Here is an 18,346-nt window from a genome sequence, read left to right as displayed (position 1 = left end):
AGAGTTATACTTTTTTCTTAATTCAAAACTTGAGTTCTCACATTCCCTTCATCCTGTAAACAATTTTGATAACTCAGATAAATCACAACAAAATGAAAATTTTAGAGTTTATGTAAGGAAAAAATTTAAAACAATAACAAATGTATGTAAAGAAAATTTATTAACACACAACAAATGAACAAAAAAGTTTTGTCATCCAAGTTTGGGAAATTCCACTAGCTTGGAATTTTATGAGAAGAAGATTTCTACACATGTTTTAAATATGGATATGCATGCTTGAAACATGTTAAAGATGCAAATGACCTATGGATCCAAACTTTTAAACAGAATAACAAATGAACATTAAATTCTCAAGTGAACGTGCGGTGGGATATTTACCCGAGTCAAAATAGCCATTATTTTGCCCATTTAAAAAAAGCTAACCAAACAATCATAGATGATGGTAAGGTTATTTCTCGATCAATCATGCATAACTGGCTATATTTTTCATTTTGTTTGAAATATCTTATGGATCTGGAGTCAACAATCAGTTAAAAATCCCCCGCCTCCCCTTTTCCTGACGATTGCCAAAGCTAATTTATAAAAAGTAAAAAAAGTTTAAAATACCTAAAACTTACAGACACTTTTTAGAATTATCTCTCTTTTTACATTGGCGTATTTCCAATTTGGATTTATACTTTGTTCTTAAATCAAAACTTGAGTTTTCACTTTCCCTTCATCCCGTAAACAATTTCTATAAGGCAAATAGATCACAACAAAATAAAAATTTAAGAGTTTAGGTATGTAAAACATTTAAAATAATAACAAAAAATAGGTAAATAAAATTTATTCACACGCCACAAATGAATACAAATTTTTTTTATCCAAGTATGGGAAATTCCAATAATTCAACCCTAATAGTTTGGAAGTTTATAAGAAGGAGATTTCTACACAAGTTTAAATATGGATATACATGCTTGAAACATGATAAAGATGCATATGACCTATGGGTCAAAACCTTTTAAAGACAATAATAAATGCACATTAAATTCCCAAGTGAACGTGCGGTGGGATATTTACCCGAGTAGAATAAGCCATTATTTTGCCCATTTACAAAAAAGCTGACCTTACAATCATAAATGATTGTAAGGTGTTTCATTGGTCAATCATGCGTAACAGGCTATATTTTTTTTTAATAAATGACTTATGGACTGGGAGTCAACACTTACGTAAAAATCCCCCGCCTCCCCTTTTTCCCGACAATTGCAAAACCTAATACATAAAAACTAAAAAGAGTTCACAATCCCTAAAAATTAAAGATACTTTTTGGAATTATCTCTCTCAGCATTTGTGCATTTCCTTTTTAGTTGTAGACTTTTTTTTTGAATCAGAACTTGAGTTTTCACTTTCCCTTCATCCAGTAAACAATTTTTATAAGGCAAATAGATCACAACAAAATGAAAATTTTAAAGTTTATGCATGGAAAAAATTAAAACAATAACAAATGAAAGTAAATAAAATTTATTCACACACCACAAATGAAGACAAAAGTTTTCTTATCCAGGTTTGGGAAATTCCATTAGTTCAACTTTAATAGCTTGGAATTTTATAACAAGGAGATTTCTACACATGTTTTGAATATGGATATGCATGCTTGTAACATGTTAAAGATGCAAATCACCTATGGATCCAAGCCTTTTAAAGAGAATAACAAATGCTCATTAAATTCTCAAGTGATCTTGCAGTGGGATATTTAGCCGAGTCAAACAAACCATTATTTTACCTTTTACAAAAAGCTGACCTAGAAATAGTGGACGATTGTAAGATGATTTATCGATCAATCATGCATAATGGGCTATATTTTTTGTACGAAATGACATAAGGATCAGTTAAAAATCCCCCCCCCCCCCCCCCCCCCCCTTTTCCCGACAATTGCAAAACCTAAAATATAGAAACTAAAAAGAGTTTACAATCCCTAAAAATTATAGAAATTTTTTGGAATTATCTCTCTCTACATTTGTTCATTTCCATTTTAGATTTAAAATTATTTGTAAAATCAAAAATGGAGTTTTCACTTTCCCTTCATCTCATAAACAATTCTGATAAGGCAAATAGATCACAACAAAATGAAAATTTTAGAGTTTATGCAAGGAACAAATTTAAAAAATAAAAAAGGTAAGTAAAGAAAATTTATTCACACACCACAAATGAACACAAAAGTTTTGTCATCCAAGTTTGGGAAATTCCATTAGTTCAACCTAATAGTTTTGAATTTTATGAGAAGGAGATTTCTACACATGTTTTGAATATGGATATGCATCCTTCAAACATGTTAAAGATGAAAATGACCTAAGGATCCAAACTTTTAAAGAGACTAACAAATGCTCATTAAATTCTCAAGTAAACGTGCGGTGGGATATTTACCCGAGACAAACAAGCCATTATTTCGCCCATTTACAAAAAGTTAACCCAATAATCATAGATGATAGTAAGGTTATTTATCGGTCAATCATGGGTAATGTGCCAGTTTTTTTTGTAAGAAATGTCTTATAGATTTGGAGTCAACACTCAGGTAAAAGTCCCCGCCTTCTCCTTTTCCTGACAATTGCAAAATCTAATATATAAAAACTGAAAGAGTTTACAATCCCTAAAAAATTATAGACACTTTTTGGAATTTTCACTCTCTACCTTTGTGCACTTCCATTTTAGATGTATACTTTTTTCTTAAATTAAAACTTGAGTTTTCACTTTCCCTTCATATCGTAAACAATTTTGATAAGGCAAATACATCACAACAAAATGAAAATTTTAGAGTTTTTGTTTGGAAAAAATTTAAAACAATAACAAATGTAAACAAAGAAAATTTATTCACACACCACAATTGAACTCAAAAGTTTTGTTATCCAATTTTTGGAAATTCCACTAGTTCAACCCTAATACCTTTGAATTTTATAAGAAGGAGATTTCTACACATGTTTTAAATATGGATATACATGCTTGAAACATGTTAAAGATTAAAAATACCTATGGATCCAAACCTTTTAAAGAGAATAACAAATGCTCATTAAATTCACAAGTGAACATGATGTGGGATATTTACCCGAGTCAAACAAGGCATTATTTTGCTCAATAGAAAAAAGCTGAGCTAACAATCATAGATGATTGTAAGGTGATTTATCAGTCCATCATGCTTAACAGGCTATATTTTTTTTGTAAGAAATATCATATGAATTGGGAGTCAACAGTTAGTTAAAAATCCCTCGTCTCCTCCTTTTCCTAACGATTGCCAAACCTAATATTTAAAAACTAAAAAGAGTTTACAATCCCTAAAAATTACAGACACTTTTTGGATTTATTTCTTTCTACATTTTTGTATTTTCATTTTAGATGAATACTTTTTTGTTCAGTCAAAACTAGTGTTTTCACTTTCCCTTCATCTAGTAAACAATTTTGGTAAGGCAAATAGATCACAACAAAATGAAAATATTAGAGTTTATGTATTGAAAAATTTTTAAAAAATAACAAATGTAAGTAAAGAAATTTTATTCACACACCACAAATGAACACAAAAGTTTTATGATGCAAGTTTTTGAAATTTCACTAGCTCAACCCTAATATCTTGGAATTTTATAAGAAGGAGATTTCTACACATGTTTTAAATATGGATATGCATGCTTGAAACATGTTAAAGATGCAAATGACCTATGGATCCAAACCTTTTAAAGAGATTAACAAATGCTAATTAAATTCTCAAGTGAATGTGCATTGGGATATTTACACAAGTCAAATAATCCATTGTTTTGCCCATTTACAAAAAAACTGACCTAACAATCATAGATGATTGTACGGTGATTTGTCGGTCAATCAAGTGTAATGGGCTATATTGTTTTGTCATAAATTACTTATGGATTGGGAGTCAACACTCAGTTAAAAATCCCCCGCCTCCCTCATTTCCCGACTATTGCAAAACCTAATATATAAAAACTAAACTGAGTTTACAATGCCTAAAAATTATTGACACTTTTTGGAATTATCTCTCTCCACATTGTGCATTTCCATTTTAGTTGTATACTTTTTTCTTAAATCAAAACTTGAGTTTCACTTTCCCTTCATCCCCTAAACAATTTTGATAAGGCAAATAGATCACAACAAAATGAAAATTTTAGAGTTTATGTATAAAAAAAATAAAATAATAACAAATGTAAGGAAAGAAAATTTATTCACACGCCAAATATGAAAACAAAAGTTTTGTTATCCAAGTTTGGGACATTCCACTAGTTCAACCCTAATAGCTTCGAATTTTCTAAGAGGGATATTTCTACACATGTTTTAAATATGGGTATGCATGCTTGAAACATGTTAAAGTTGCAAATGACCTATGGATCCAAACCTTTTAAAGAGAATAACAAATGCTCATTAAATTCTCAAGTGATCATTCAGTGCAATATTTACGCGAGTCAAACAAGCCATTCTTTTTCCCATTTACAAAAAGCTGACCTAAAAATAATAGAGGATTATTAAATGATTTATTGGTCAATCATGCTTAACGGGCTATATATTTTTTTGTAAGAAATGACTTATGGATTGGGAGTCAACTCTCAGTTAAAAATCCCCCACCTCCGCCTATTTCTGACGTTTGTAAATCCTAATATATAAAAACTAAAAAGAGTTTACAATCCTTAAAAATTACATACACTTTTTGGAATTATCTCTCTCTACATTTGTGCATTTCCATTTTAGATTTATACTTTTTTCTGTAACACAAACTTGAGTTTTCACATTCCCTTCATCCTGTAAACAATTTTGATCAGGTAAATAGATCACAACAAATGTATGTAAAGAAAATTTATTCATACACAACAAATGAAAAAAAAAGTTTGGTCATCCAAGTTAGGGAAATTCCACTAGTTCTACCCTAATAGCTAGGAATTTTATAAGAAGGAGATTTCTACACATGTTTTAAATATGGATATGCATTCTTGAAACATGTTATAGATGCAAATGACCTATGGATACAAACTTTTAAACAGAATAACAAAAGCTCGTTAAATTCTCAAGTGAACGTGCGGTGGGATATTTACCCAAGTCAAACAAGCAATTATTTTGCCCATTTAAAAAAAAGCTAACCTAGCAATTATTTCTCGGTCAATCATGCATAACGGGCTATATTTTCTTTTTGTATGAAATATCTTATGGATTGGGAGTTAACACTTAGTTAAAAATCCTCCGCCTCTCCCTTTTCCTGACACTTGCCAAACCTAATATATAAAAACTAAAAAGAGTTTACAATACCTAAAAATTACAGACACTTTTTGGAATTATCTCTCTCTACATTTTCACATTTCCATTTTAGATTCATACTTTTTTCTTAAATCAGAACTGGAGTTTTAACTTTCCCTTCATCTCGTAAACAATTTTGATAAGGAAAAAAGATCTCAACAAAATGAAAATTTTAGAGTTCAAGAATGGAAAAAATTTAAAACAATAAAAAATGTATGTCAAGAAAATTTATTCACACTCCACAAATGAACGCAAAAGTTTTGTTATCCAAGTTTACGAAATTCCACTAGTTCAACCCTAATAGCATGAAATTTTATGAGAAGGAGATTTCTACACATGTTTTAAATGTGGATAAGCATGCTTGAAACATGTTAAAGATGCAAAAGTCCTATGGATCCAAACATTTTAAATAGAATAACAAATGCTCATTAAATTCTCAAGTGAACGTGTGGTAGGAAATTTACCCGAGTCAAACAAGCCATTATTTATATAAAAAAAGTTGATCTAACAATCATAAATGATTGTAAGGTGATTTATCGGTCAATCATGCGTAACGGGCTATCTTTATTTGAAAGAAAAGACCTATGGATTGGGAGTCAACACTCAGTTAAAAACCCCATGCCTCCACCTTTTCCCGATGATTGCAAAAACCTAATAGACAAAAAGTAAAAAGAGTTTACAATCCCTAAAAATCACAAACACTTTTTTGAATTGTCTCTCTCTACATTTGTGCATTTCCATTTTAGATGTATACTTTTTTCTTAAATCAAAACTTGAGTTTTCGCTTTCCCTTCATCTCGTAAACAATTTAGATAAGACAAATAGATCACAACAAAATGGAAATTTTAGAGTGTCTTTCTGGAAAAAATTTAAAAAAAAAACTAATGTAAGTATAGAAAATTTATTCACACACAACAAATGAACACAAAAGTTTTGTTATCCAAGTTTGGGCAATTCCACTAGTTCAACCCTAATAGCTTGGAATTTTATAAGAAAAAGATTTTTACACATGTTTTAAATATGATAAGCATGCTTGAAACATGTTAAAGATGCAAATGACCTATGGATCCAAACCTTTTAAAGAGAATAACAAATGCTTATTAGATTCTCAAGTGATCGTGCAGTGGGATATTTACCCGAGTCAAACAAGCCATTATTTTGCCCATTTACAAAAAGCTGACCTAAAAGTAATAGATGATTGTAAGATAATTTATCAGTCAATCATAAGTAATGGGATTTTTTTTTTTTTGTAAGAAATGATTTATGGATTTGGAGTCAAAACACAGTTAAAAATCCCCCACCTCCCTCTTTTCTTGACGATTGCAAATCCTAATATATAAAAACTAAAAAGAGTTTACAATCCCTATATTTTGCCCATTTTGAAAAAGCTGACCGAACAATCATAGATGATTGTAAGGTGATTTATAGGTCAATCATGCGTAAGGGGCTATTATTTTTTGTGAGAAATGACTTATGGATTGGGAGTTAACACTCAATTAAAAATCCTTCGCCTCCCTTTTTTCCAGAAAATTAAAAAACCCAATATATAAAAACTAAGAAGAATTTACAATCACTATAAATTACAGACAATTTTTGAAATTATTTCTCTCTACATTTGTGCATTTCCATTTTGGATGTATACTTTTTTCTTAAGTAAAAACTGGAGTTTTCACTTTCCCTCATCTCGTAGACAATTTTGATAACCAAAAAAGATCACAACAAAATAAAAATTTTAGAGTTGAAGTATGGAAAAAATTTAAAACAATAACAAATGTATTTAAAGAAAATTTATTCACACACCACTAAAGAACACTCAAGTTTTGTTATCCTAGTTTAGAAAATTCCACTAGTTCAACCCTAATAGCTTGGAATTTTATAAGAAGGAGATTTCTACACATGTTTTAAATATGTATAATCATGCTTGAAACATGTTAAAGATCCAAAAGTCCTATGAATCCAAACCTTTTAAAGAGAATAACAAATGCTCATTAAATTATCAAGTGAACTTGTGGTGGGAAATTTACTAGAGTCAAACAAACTATTATTTTGCCCATTTACAAAAAGCTGACCTAACAATCATAGATGATTGTAAGGTGATTTATTGGTCAATAATGCGTAACTGGTAATCTTTTTTTAAAGAAAAGACTTATGGATTGGGAGTCAACACTCAGTTAAAATTCCCCCGCCTCTGCCTTTTCCCGACGATTGCAAAAACCTAATGTACAAAAAGTAAAAAGAGTTTACAATCCCTAAAAATTACATACACTTTTTGGAATTATCTCTCTCTACATTTGTGAATTTCCATTTTAGATTTATATTTTTTTCTTAAATCAAAACATGAGTTTTCACTTTCCCTTCATCTCGTAAACAATTTAGATAAGGCAAATAAATCACAACAAAATGAAAATTTCAGAGTTCATGTTTGGAAAAAATTGTAAGTAAATAAAATTTATTCACATACCACAAATAAACACAAAAGTTTTGTAATCCAAGTTTTGGAATTTTATAAGAAAGAGATTTCTATGCATCTTTTAAATATGATATGCATGCGTGAAACATGTTAAAGATGCAAATGACCTATGGATCAAAACATACTAAAGAGAATAACAAATTCTCATTATATTCTCAAGTGAACGTGCAGTGGGATATTTACCCGAGTCAAACAAGCCATTATTTTGCCCATTTACAAAATATTGACCTAACAATCATAGATGATTGTAAGGTGATTTATCGGTCAATCATGCATAACAGGCTACATTTTTTTGTAATAAATAACTTATGGATTGGGACTCAACACTCATTTAAAAATCCCCTGCCTCCCCCTTTACCTGACGATTGCAAAATCTAATATTTAAAAACTGAAAGGTGTTTACAATCCCTAAAACTTACACACACTTTTAGGAATTATCTCTCTCTACATTTGCACATTTCTATTTGAGATGTATATTTTTTTCTTAAATCAAAACTAGAGTTTTCACTTTCCCTTTGTTTCGTAAAAATTTTTGATAAGTCAAATAGATCACAACAAAATGAAAATTTTAGAGTTTATGTATGGAAAAAAATTATAAAAATAACTAATGTAAGTAAAGAAATTTTATTGACACACCACAAATGAACACTAAAGTTTTGTCATCCAAGTTTGGGAAATTCCATTAGTTCAACCCTAATTGCTTGGAATTTTATAAGAAGGAGATTTCTAAACATGTTTTAAATATGGTTATGCTTGCTTGAAACATATTAAAGATGCAAATGACCTATGGATCCAATCCTTTTGAAGAGAATAACAATTGCTCATTAATTCTCAAGTGAACGTGCGGTAGGACATTTACACGTGTCAAACAAGCCATTATTTTGCCCATTTACAAAAAGCTGACCTAACAATCATAAATGATTGTAAGTTGATTTATAGATCAATCATACGGAATGGGCTATATTTTTTAGTAGGTATGGATTGGGAGTCTACACTTAGTTAAAAAACCCCCGCCTCCCACTTTTTTCGATGATCACAAAACCCAATATGCAAAAACTTAGAAGAGTTTACAATCCCTATAAATTAAGAAAACTTTTTGGAATTATCTCTCACTACATTTGTGCATTTCCATTTTGGATGTATACTTTTTTCTTAAATCAAAACTTGAGTTTTCACTTTCCCTTCATCTCATAAACAATTTTGATAAGGAAAAAAGACCATAACAAAATGAAAATTTTAGAGTTTAAGTATAGAAAAAATATAAAACAATAACAAATGTAAGTAAAGAAAATTTATTCACACACCAAAAATGAACACAGAAGTTTTGTTATCCTTGTTTGGGAAATTCCACTAGTTCAACCCATTAAAAAAAGCTGACCTAAGAATCACAAATGATTGTCAGGTGATTTATCGGTCAATCATGCGTAATGGGCTATACTTTTTTGTAATAAATGACTTATGGATTGGGATTCAACACTCAGCTAAAAATCCCCCGCCTCCCTCTTTTCCCAATGAATGCAAAACCTAATTTTTAAAAACTTACAAGAGTTTACAATCCCTAAAAATTACAGACACTTTTTTGAATTATCTCTCTCTACATTTGTGCATTTCCATTTTAGTTGTATATTTTTTATTGTATCAAAAATGGAGTTTCCACTTTCCCTTCATCTCGTAAACAATTTTAATAAGGCAAATAGATTAAAAAAATGAAATTTTTAGAGTTTATGTAAGGAAAAAATTTAAAACAATAACAAAAGTATGTAAATAAAATTTATTCACACACCAAAAATGAACACAAAAGTTTTGTTATCCACTAGTTCAACCGTAATAGCTTGGAATTTTATAAGGAGATTTCTACACATGTTTAGAATATGGAAATGTATGCTTGAAACATATTAAAGATGCAAAAGACCTATGGATCCAAACATTTTCAAGAGAATAACTAATGCTCATTAAATTCTCAAGTGAACGTGATGTGGCATACTTACCCGAGTCAAACAAACCAATATTTGGCCCATTTACAAAAACCTGTCCCAACAATCATAGATGATTGTAAGGTGATTTATTCGTCAATCATGCATAATGGGCTATATTTTTTTTAAAGAAATGACTTATGGATTGGGAGTCAACACTTAGTTAAAAATCCCCCACCTCTCCCTTTTCCCGACGATTGCAAAACTTAATATATAAAAACTAAAAATAGTTTAAAATCCCTAAAATATACAGAAACTTTTTGGAATTATCCCTCTCTCTACATTTGTGCATTTCCATTTTAGGTGTATACATTTTTCTTAAATCAAATCTTGACTTTTCACTTTCCCCTCATCTCGTAAACAATTTTGTTAAGGCAAATAGATGACAACAAGATGAAAATTTTACACTTTATGTAAGGAATAAATTTTAAACAATAAAAAATGTTAGTAAAGAAATTTTTTCACACAACACAAATGAACACAAAAGTTTTGTTAACCAAGTTCGGGAAATTCCACTAGTTCAACCCTAATAGCTTGGAATTTTATAAGAAGGAGATTTCTACACTTGTTTTAAATATGGATATGCATGCTTTAAACATGTAAAAAATGCAAATGACCTACGAATCCAAACCATTTAAAGAGAATAAGAAATGCTCATTAAATTTTCAAGTGAACGTCTAGTGGGATATTACCTGAGTCAAACAAGCCATTATTTTGCCCATTTACAAAAAGCTGACCTAACAATCATAGCTAATTGTAAGGTGATTTATCGGTCAATCATGTGTAAAGAGCTTAATTTTTTTGTAAACACTCAAATAAAAATCCATGCTTCCCCCTTTTCCCCACGATTGTAATATAAAAACTAAAAAGAGTTTACAATCCCTAAAAGTTACTGACACTTTTCGGAATTATCTCTCTCTACATTTGTGCATTTCCATTTTAGATGTATACTTTCTTCTTAAATCAAAACTAGAGTTTTGACTTTCACTTTATCTCGTAAACAATTTTGATAAGGCAAAGAGATCACAACGAAATAAAAATTTTAGAGTTTATTATGCAAAAAATATAAATCGATAACAAATGTAAGTAAAGAAAATTTATTCACACACGAAAAATGAACACAAAAGTTTTGTTATCCAAGTTTGGGAAATTCTACTAGTTCAACCCTAATTGCTTGGAATTTTATAAGAAGGAGATTTCAACACATGTTTTGAATATCGAAATGCATGCTTGAAGCATGTTAAAGATGCAAAAGCCCTATGGTTCCAAACCTTTTCAAGAGAATAACTAATGCTCATTAAATTCTCAAGTGAACGTGATGTGGCAAATTTACCCGAGACAAACAAACCAATATTTTTCCCATTTACAAAAAGTAGACCCAGCAATCATAGATGATTGTAAGGTGATTTATAGGTCAATCATGTGTAACGGGCTATATTGTTTTGTAAGAAATGACTTAAGGATTGGGACTCAACACTCAGTTAATAACCCCCGCCCTCTCCCTTTTCCCGACGATTGCAAAACGTAATATATAAAATCTAAAAAGATTTTAAAATCCCTAAAATATACAGACACTTTTTGGAATTATCTCTCTCTCTACATTTGTGCATTTCCATTTTAGATGTATACATTTTTCTTCAATCAAATCTTGACTGTTTACTTTCCCTTCATCTCGTAAACAATTTTTTTAAGGAAAATAGATCACAACAAAATGAAAATTTAAGACTTTATGTAAGAAAAAAATTTTAAACAATAACAAATTTTAGTAAAGAAAATTTATTCACACACCACAAATGAACACAAAAGTTTTGTTAACCAAGTTCGACAAATTCCACTAGTTCCACCCTAATAGCTTGGAATTTTATAAGAAGGAGATTTCTACACATGTTTTAAATATGGATATGCATGCTTGAAACCTGTAAAAGATGCAAATGACCTATGGATCCAATCCATTTAAAGAGAATAACAAATGCTCATTAAAATCTCAAGTGAACTTGCGGTGATATTTTCCCGAGTCAAACAAGCCATTATTGTGCCCATTTACAAAAAGCTGACCTAACAATCATAGATAATTGTAAAGTGATTTATCGTTCAATCATGCGTAAGAGGCTTTATTTTTTTTTTTGTAAAAATGACTTATGGAATTGGAGTCAACACTCAGGTAAAAATCCCATGCCTCCCCCTTTTCCCGACGATTGGAAAACCTAATATATAAAAAGTAAAAAGAGTTTAAAATCCCTAAAAATTACAAACTCTTTTTGGAATTATCTCTCTCTAAATTTGTGCATTTCCGTTTTAGAGGTATACTTATTTCTTAAATCAAAACTTGAGTTTTCTCTTTCCCTTCAACTCGTAAACAATTTTGATAAGGCAAATAGATCGCAACAAAATTAAAATTTTAGAATTTAACTATGGAAAATTTTTTAAAAAATAACAAATGTTAATAAAGAAAATTTATTTACACACCACAAATGTACACGAATGGTTTGTTATCCATGTTTGGGAAATTTCACTACTTCAAACCTAATAGCTTGGAATTTTATAAGAAGGAGATTTCTACACATGTTTTAAATATGGATATGCATGCTTGAAACATGCTAAAGGTGCAAAAGATCTAAGGATCCAAACCTTTTAAAGAGAATAACAAATGTTCATTAAATTCTCAAGTGAACATGCGGTGCGATATTTACCCGAGTCAAACAAGCCATTATTGTGCCCATTTACAAAAAAGCTGACCTAACAATCATAGTTGATTGTAAGGTGATTTATCGGTCAATCATGCGTAACGGGCTAAATTTTTTATAAGAAATGACTTTTGGATTGGGAGTCAACACTCAGTTAAAAATCCCCCACCTCCCCCTTTTCCCGACAATTTCAAAACCTAATATATCAAAACTAAAATGAGTTTAAAATTCCTAAAAATTATAGACACTTTTTGGAATTATCTCTCTCCACACATGTGCATTTCCATTTTAAATGTATACTTTTTTCTTAAATCAAAACTTGAGTTTTCACTTTCCCTTCATCTCGTAAACAATTTTGATAAGGAAAATAGATCACAACAAAATGAAAATTTTAGAGTTTATATATGGAAAAAATTTTAAATAATAACAAATGTATGTAAAGAAAATTTATTCACACACCAAAAATAAACACAAAAGTTTTGTTAACCAAGTTTGGGGAATTCCACTAGTTCAACCCTATTAGGTCTGAATTTAATAAGAAGGAGATTTCTGCACATGTTTAATATATGGATATGCAAGCTTGAAACATCTTAAAGATGCTAATGACCTATGGATCCAAACCTTTAAAGAGAATAACAAATACTAATTAAATTCTCAAGTGAATGTGCGGTGGGATATTTACTCGAGTCAAACAAGCCATTATTTTGCCCATTTACAAAAAGCTGACCTAACAATCATAGATGATTGTAAGGTCATTTATCGGTCAATCATGCGTAACGGGCTATTTTGTTTGGTAAGAAATGACTCATGGATAGGGAGTCAACACACAGTTAAAAATTCCCTGCCACCCCCTTTTTGAGACTTTTGCAGAACCTAATATTTAAAAAATAAATTGAGTTTTCAATCCCTACAAATTACAGACACTTTTTGAAATTATCTCTCTCTCTACATTTGTGGATTTCCATTTTAGATGTGTACTTTTTTCATAAATCAAAACTAGACTTTTCACTTTCCCTTCATCTCGTAAACAATATTGAAAAGGCAAATAGATCACAACAAAATGAAAATTTCAGAGTTTATGTATGGAAAAAAAATTTTAAAATAACAAAAGTTAGTAAAGAAAATTTATTGACATACCACAAATGAACAAGAAAGTTTTGTTATCCAAGTTTTGGAAATTCCACTAGTTCAACCCCAATAGCTTGGAATTTTATAAGAAGGAGATTTCTACACTTGTTTTAAATATGGATATGCATGCTTGGAACATGTAAAAAATGCAAATGACCTATGGATCCAAAACTTTTAAAGAGAATAACAAATGCTTATTAAATTCTCAGGTGAACGTGCGGTGGGATATTTACCCGAGTCAAACAAACCATTATTTTGCTCATTTACAAAAAGCTGATCTAATAATCATAGATAATTGTAAGTTGATTTATCGATCAATCATGCGTAATGGCTATATTATTTTGTGAGAAATGACTTATGGATTGGGAGTCAACACTCAGATAAAAATGTCCTTCCTTCCCCTTTACACGACGATTACAAAACCTAATATATAAAAACTAAAAAGAATTGACAATCATTAAAAATTATAGACAATTTATGGAATTATCTCACTCTAAATTTGTGTCTTTCCAATTTAGATGTATACTTTTTTCTTATATCAAAACTTGAGCTTTCACTTTCCCTTCATCTCGTCAACAATTTTGATATGGCAAAAAGATCACAACAAAATGAAAATTTTAGAGTTTGTGTATGGCAAAAATTTAAAAAAAAAAAAAATGTAAGTAAATAAAATTTATATACACACCACAAATGAACACAAAAGTTTTGTTATCCATGTTTATTAAATTCCACTAGTTCAACCCTAATAGCTTTGAATTTTATGAGAAGTAGATTTCTACACATGTTTTAAATATGATTATGCATGCTTGAAACATGTTAAAGATGCAAAAGACCTATGGATCCATACCTTTTAAAGAGAATAACAAAAGCTCATTAAATTATCAAGTGAACGTGCGGTGGGATATTTACCGTAGTCAAACAAGCTATTATTTTGCCCATTTACTAAAAGTTGACCTAACAATCATAGATGATTGTAAGGTGATTTATCGGTCAATCATACCTAACGGGCTATATTTTTTTTGTATGAAATGACTTATGGAATGGCAATCAACACTCAGATTAAAAATCCCTTGCCTCCCCCTTTTCCCTACGATTGCAAAACCTAATATATAAAAAATAAAAAGAGTTTACTATACCTAAAAATTACAGACACTTTTTGGTATTATCTCTCCCTACATTTGTGCATTTCCATTTTATACTTTTTTCTTAAATCAAACTGGAGTTTTCACTTTCCCTTTTTCTCGTAAGCAATTTTTATAAGGCAAATAGATCACAAAAAAAAGAAAATTTTAGAGTTTAGGTATGGAAAAAATTTAAATCAATAACAAATGTAAGTAAAGAAAATTTATTTAGAAAAAAAAAATGAACCCAAAAGTTTTGTTATCCAAGTTTGGAAAATTCCACTAGTTCAACCCTAAAAGGTTAGAATTTAATAAGAAAGAGATTTCTACACATGTTTTTAATATAGATATGCATGCTTGAAACATGTTAAAGATGCTAATGACCTAAGGATCCAAACCTTTTAAAGAGAATAACAAATTCTAATTAAATTCTCAAGTGAACATGTGGTGGGATACTTACCCGAGTCAAACCAGCCATTATTTGAACCCGCGCACTGGAAATATTTTTGGCGCCAGTAACTATTATGCCCACTGGCCATCATGTATTATCGGTAGATACACATTAGATACATATTTAAATCACAATATCTATTTTTTATGCAATTAAATAATTTTGCATGCACACATAGTTGAATATTGTGCATGCACATATAGTTGAATATTGTGCATATTGTTATTTTTTCAATTGTGAAAAATTTATTTAGGTTTTATGCCTACTTCATTTTTTATGCATATTTTAAGTTAACCTAAATATAAGAAATTAATAATTGACATCAATTTTAATCAATTATTTTAATGTCTTATTTTTTATATATATTTAAATAATTGAGTAATTATTTCCTATTGCTCTAAGGGGCATGTGCACTTTAAAGCCCCCGTATGGAGTCAAGCTGGCTCGCTTCAAATTGGAAAGCCAGAGACAATCACGATAGGAGAACTTGTAGTAGCAGCCAGAGAAAGGAAAAATGCCAGGGAAGAACTTCCAAATTTTCAAAAACCAGCAGCAAGATCAAACCAAGATAAAATTTCTAGATTGACGACAGATAATGGGAGCAACAGTAGATACAACTGGATTGTCAACAAGATTATGTCCAAAAAAAATGTCTTCGTTGCTGTTAGATTCGGAAAATTTTTAGACAATGTTGGAACTACTGATCAATCCAAACGGAAATGGAAACTTTCCAAATAGGAAAGAAATCACTTGTTTTGAAAAAAATATGCCAATAGAGATGCCTTTCCAAGGTAAACTTTTTCAGCATATAACTTGCTAGATTCTTAATTCAGGATGATCCATAGAGCCAGATAATTCACAAGATTAACTTGGAATGAATCTGACAGCCAGGCTGGAAGAGAGATCAATACGACATCCAAATAACTTCTGAAATAGTCTGACAGTAGAGAAGATATGATTCTATCTTCGGAAGGTAGCAAAGATAAGAGGCAGATCAGAGAACCAAAGATCCAGCTGCTAACAAATAGAAATAAGCCATAATGCTAGGATAAATTGTTCTGGCTGGATAATGCAATGGACAACAAAGAATAAGATCAATTTACCATCTTCTCCAACCTGGGATGGACAGTAACAATGGGATTTTCTCGTAGTCTTAGGAGCAGAGTCGACTTCTACAACGATGTTGGCTTCTGAACAGTTATGAAAAACCGGAGAACCACCAAGTCTTCTCACAGTAATTATGACATCTTCAAAGAAACAACAAACAAAAAATCAATTAGCAAAGGAACTTTTCGAAATCAGTAGAGTCATCGTCCTCACTTCCTAAACAGAACTGAAAAAATAATCTGGTTGACAATGACAATCTTTCAACTAGCAAAAAATACTGGGATGGAGAATAATCCATATAATAAAGAATAATCAACCAAAGGAATCAAAGTAGCAATACGAGCAAAGAAAAGAGAAAAAAATACTGGTTTCACTAGGAAAGAGAATAAGAAAAATACAAGGACACGAGACAAAGAGATAGAAAAGGATTTTTTGGAACCATAGCTATGAGTCCTGAAAATCAATGCTCTGATACCATGTTGATTTTCAGGACTCCATGGATTTAGCTCATGGAGAAAAAGAGAAAGGGACTGATTGACAGAAAACGGGAGGAAGAAGAGGTTATGGACTTGATCTATGGGCCTTGAGCCCATCTTCAACCTCTCTTGTATATGTGGGTCTTCCTTGGTCTTATGGACCGACCGTCAGTGCCTCATATTTCCATGGAAAACTTTTCAAGCTGAAAATTATTGCCAAGAAAATTTTGTGGTAATTCAATTTTTCTTGAAAACAAATTACATTTGACTACAATTAGGGCATGTTAATGCCTTTTTTCAGAAAACTTTTAAAAAATATTTCTATTAAAAATACATGCCATGGACCATTAGTGCCTCATGTTGAATTTATGGAAAAGGAAAATACTTCTTTGACATCAATAATTTGTTGTAATCAGAGTACATGAACCTTTATTTATAATAGAAGAAGGTAGTAGAGTCCAATTACAATGAAACTACCCTTGTTCCAATTACACCCAAACTCTAACACTTAAGGTAAGTCCTAACATAATTAGGTAACTCAATATTGATAAAAGAAAAATATAACTTAAACTAAAACTCTTCTTGGTCGTGGCCCTAAAATAAAGATACTTTTGTGAGTCCTTCTTGATCTTCCAACTGATGTGATAAGGATGCCAGCTCTTGCTAATCATTGTGGGTCCTACTTCTTATGGGCTTGGGCCCATCTTGTGGGCCTTTCTTGGTCATGTGGCCCATCTTATAATAATCTTACATATGTGGGCCTTCTTTGGTCGTTTGGGCTTGATCTTATCCTCCAACACTCCCCCTCAAGCTGGGGATGAGAGAACAACAAATGATGTATAAAATATTTTTGTATAAAATGGCACATCTTCCAATATGCCTTCATCTTCCAACATTCCTCCTCACGTTGTTGCATCCTTCCATGAGGCCCTATGGCATTATAAGTGAGAGTAAAAATTACTCCTAGCCGGTAAGCTATTGTTTCATACTCCAATCTTAATGCTGGATGTAGGGCACAGTCAACTTCTATCAGTGGTGTGTCTATCGGCATTGCTCTAAAGTGTCCACCACCGTGTCCCTCCACAAGACAACGAATCTCAAGTGGTAGGAGACATAAAAGCCATTATAAGGAGGGGGGGGGGGGGGGGGCGAGAAGGATAACGTAGATCATAAGTTCCTCCGTCAAGGACTTCCAACCACAAATAATTTTCATCTTTTTTACGGGGATGAAGTTTCTCCATTGTGGACACCCAACCACAAATAATTTTCATCTTTTTGATGGGGATGAAGTTCGTCCATCGTGGACTCCTAACCACAAATAATTTTCATATTTTTGATGGGGATGAAGTTTCTTCGTCATGGACTTCCAACCACAAATAATTTTCATCTTTTTGACGAGGATGAAGTTCCTCCGTCGTGGACTCCTAGCCACAAATAATTTTCTTCTTTTTGACGGGGATGAAGTAAATGATGACATGAGGCCACCTCTTATTCAATAATAATGTCCCCAAAGAGACATAATAGTTGAAGCTGAATATAACACGACCATCTTCAAACACATATAACATGAACCAAATAGTAAACTCTGTCAAAAAACCCATGAAATAATCCGATATAAAAAATTCTTCTTTGATGCACAAGCTTCATCTTTTGTGTTCCACCTTTCTTGAATATTTT

Source organism: Aristolochia californica, unplaced genomic scaffold, assembly GCF_029961685.1.
Source record: "Aristolochia californica isolate CCGP_79_NKW_82.1479 unplaced genomic scaffold, dmAriCali1.0.hap1 SCAF_3, whole genome shotgun sequence".
NCBI classification, from domain to species: Eukaryota; Viridiplantae; Streptophyta; class Magnoliopsida; order Piperales; family Aristolochiaceae; genus Aristolochia; species Aristolochia californica.
Note: the sequence above shows the minus strand (reverse complement) of the source record.